Source organism: Opisthorchis viverrini, assembly GCF_000715545.1.
Source record: "Opisthorchis viverrini unplaced genomic scaffold opera_v5_79, whole genome shotgun sequence".
In the NCBI taxonomy this organism is placed as follows: Eukaryota; Metazoa; Platyhelminthes; class Trematoda; order Opisthorchiida; family Opisthorchiidae; genus Opisthorchis; species Opisthorchis viverrini.
In genome coordinates, this window is record NW_008751737.1 from 1,365,569 (window position 1) to 1,369,279 (window position 3,711).

Below are 3,711 nucleotides of genomic sequence, written 5' to 3' on the forward strand. Positions count from 1 at the left end.
GGCCTTCGTCAAGCGACTGACGAAACACCAAGTGTAAATGGTTTGCCAGTGTGGAGGACGTTTCTTTCAGGATCCTCGGATGGACCTCGTCGGGTCCCAACGCGCAGAATGGGTTGATCTTGTGCAACAGTTGACGAATATCCTCCACCGTAAAGATCAATTCGGTTAGAGGCTGTTCGTAGTTCCGCCTTGACAAGAGTGGATACGACGAAGACGCTGGGGCTGTGTATAGACACGCATAGTGTTCTCTATAAACCTCAGATATCACTGTTGGCTCATTCGTCGGCTCTCCGTTTCTGTCCCTCAAGGAGAATGCGGATGGCTTGTTTCTACGGCGATGTCTCATGTAGTTGAACAAAACGTTTTTGTAGTTTTTTTTGGGTTAGGTTCAGAATGGTTGTTTGTTTTCGTATGTTCTACTTGCGGATTTCTGATTTACAGCGGTTCCGCATTTTACGAAATGCCAGCTCATCTGTATCTCCTGTAGTCAACTTTTTGAAAAAGAGTTGGGATCTTTTTACCAGAAGCCGCAGAATCCTTTTTGGCAGCATGCGGTTCATCCGAGTGCCTGCTGGCTTTTTAGGACGAAAGTCGCGTCAGCCCCGTGAACTTTCTGGGCAATGGTGCTATATAGTTCTTCCACTGGGGCTGGTCCCAGTGTGACTTGTTCAAGGAAGATGCGCATTCCTGAGGAGTCTGCACGGCAGAAGTCTCGAAACCACGTTTGAGGTTCGGGATTTCTGGCCCAATAGCAGATGAAATCAAAGGTCAACACGCAGTGGTCGCTATGTCTCAGTGGAGCGTTAATAGTTACCTGATCAACGAAGTGCCTTTCGTTGGTAATGACCAAATACAGGAGGGATGGTGGTTGGCCTGCGCGGTATCTGGTGGGTGCGCTGACATGTTGGGTCAAAGCGCTCTGTTGAACGACTTCAATCAGCTCCGCTGCAAAAAGTCCTCCTGATTCGACGCGCTGGAGCTCCATCCAGGAGGCCCTTGTGGCGTTGAAGTCACCCACCAGCAGGAGGTGAGTTAAGTGGTTGTTGGAGGAGAGTTACTCAAGTGTTTGCATGAGGGATTGGTCACCTTCAAGGTAACTCGAGGGGCTACGCTAGACCACACTGAGACAGAGAGAATCGGACCCGCGCAGTGGGGTTTGGACTCACAGTGCATCGCAAAAAGGTGCGGGGGTTGTGTTAGAGAGGAAAATTGGGATTGGTAAGGCCGCATGTAAGTACAGGGCAACCCCACCTGCCCGCCCTCGTTTTGAGTCGGCTCGAAAAATAGAGTAGACGTCTATCGAGATCTCCACACCAGAGACATCTGGTGTGAGCCAAGTCTCGGTGAGTGCGGTTCTGGACGGTTGTTCAAGGCAAGCTGACTGTTTAACAGCGCCGAGTTTGTTGAAAAGGCTGAGGCAGTTTGTGGACAAACATTTCAACACTGTCTCCGCTGCCTCCGAGGGTGAGGAGCCGAAAGTTGAGAGACCAGGTTGGTCAACAGACTTGATAATTGTGCGCCGGGTTTGAGTCCAAGGCTCCGAAGGGGTCTCTGGGGCGATGTCATTTGCTTCCTGTCTTCGTGGTTTTTGAGGATGCTTTTCGCTTGCGAGGTTTTTTCGATCCGTGGGAGCCCGGTTTGCTCGGGCCTTTTGGCTTTGGGGGATGAAGTCTTTTTCCCCGTGGGCGGAAGTTTCGACCGTTGCTGTTTGTAGCTCTTCCAGCACCCCCATTTTGACGACCAGATTTGCTCTTAATCGAAGAGTCGCGGCAAGATTTCGCCTTCCTGGATTCTTGGGTGTTTTGGCGCGGTTTTGCCGGGAAATTGTCTCTGTGTGGCCCTGGGCGCTGGGTGGCGGTACCAAGAAGTAATAATTTTGGTGGTGCTCCCAAGAGGCTCGTTTTCGCGGAGGACTGCACCTTGAAGCCAGCCAGCAGTTTTCTAATCTGGCGAGTTTTATGTGGCTTGTTTGGCTGCAGTCGCTCTTCTTTCGTGTTCGTATGGACACCCGACCCGCCAGCGATCAGCGTGGCCAACTGGATGTACGGGGGATTCTCCGGATGGCTGTAGTCGTGTTTACTGCTTAGGTCGTCGGGGTCCTGGTCGACGGTTGTGTTTACAAGCAGAGAGGCCGCTTTTGACGAGGTGGAGCTGAAGATTGGCTTCGCTGCTTGTCCCCGCACATCTGACTCAGCACAGTTCAGAGAAGGTGGCTTTGTTGAGGAGTGCATGGCTGCATCTATTACAGAGATAAGTGTTGAGAGCTACGCGTATTTTGGGCGCTGCTTGCATGTGAGGTTTGCACCATCCAGTGCATCACTGCTTTTGGTGGGCGAGAGGCCTGTGGTAGTCGAATAAAAACTGCTGTCCGGAGACGCAGCTGGTTTCGTCGGCCTGCTTTCGGGAGCACAACGGAATATGACCACAATTGACTTGGTCATGAGTTTGGGGTCGGCTGAGTTTGTGCCCAGCCTAAGCCTGTTTCGCGCCTCCGCCCCTGACCTGTTGTGACCGAGCTTTCGTGTGTCTAGAAGGCGATCCTCAGATAGACGCCTGACGATTGGGTTATCCTTCTGAATGCTGCCAGCCCGCTCCAAGTACTTCTGTACGTCAGATGGGGAAGAAAGAGTGACGATATGTCCACGCGTTTGCTTGCTTCCTTTCTGGCGTAATCATTCTGCATGGAGCGACTGGTCAGGCTTGGTGAGGACATTCCTAAGGATTGATTGTGCCAGCTTCACTGGCGTGGTTTGTACGGAGAATGGCACCCAGGTTATCCATCTTCTTTCTCTTAGGCGCCTGTCAACTAGAGACGCTGTGGCGGTCTTTATAGCCACGTCAGAGAGTTGTATTACCTTCTTCGCAGCCACAGGACTCGGTATGGATATCGCGAGTTATTGGTTCAGCGAAGAAAGCTCCTTGTCAACTTTCGTCCAGGTTGCTGCATTCTTATAGCCTGAGTCCTCCAGTGCCTTCGAAAGACGCTCTAATTTCGCGTCGACTATTCCGATTAAAGCGGAACACTAACAGCGGTCTTTCTGAATCTGCTCAGGGGATCGGGTACCGTTTTAGGGGGCCCTCCACTTCGCTGCGGTATGCATTGCACCCTTAACGTAGAGGCAGCTGGCGCAGACGAACGGGTCAGGAGAGTTAGCTAGTAGGCTTATATGGTCGTCCTGAAAACCCGTGCATTTGAAATGCCACAGGTCTTGCAGGTGTGGCATTGCATACCGCGTTTGACGTTCGACGGGCAGCCATTTCGCCCACATCTGTTGTGGTCTATCAATGGCTGCAGAGGGCAATCGGTATAAATCGATGTCTTGTTTCGGACTAGATGTAAAATAGGAAGTGTGCGCAAAATATCAAGGGTTATCTCTAAAATGTTTTGTTAGAGTAATGAAATTCAACAGTTACTCGCGTGTACTCTGTGAATAGATTGAAAAACGAAAAACTTTCACAAATTTGCACGAGGGTAAAACGAACCCGATTTCGAACGTACCGCGCAGCACGTTTGATGTATCCCACATTCTCCTGAGTATTCTACAGCAGTTTTCTTCATTTCCAAGATTCACTGCCACAGAGGTGTGAAACAAGAAGTTCTGCTCTTCCCATTATTAATTATCCTGGCAATGAATAAGGTACTTAGATTATCGATGCTGCATTGGGATACCAATTACATGACACCTTAGTGGATGGCTTATATCTTTGCTG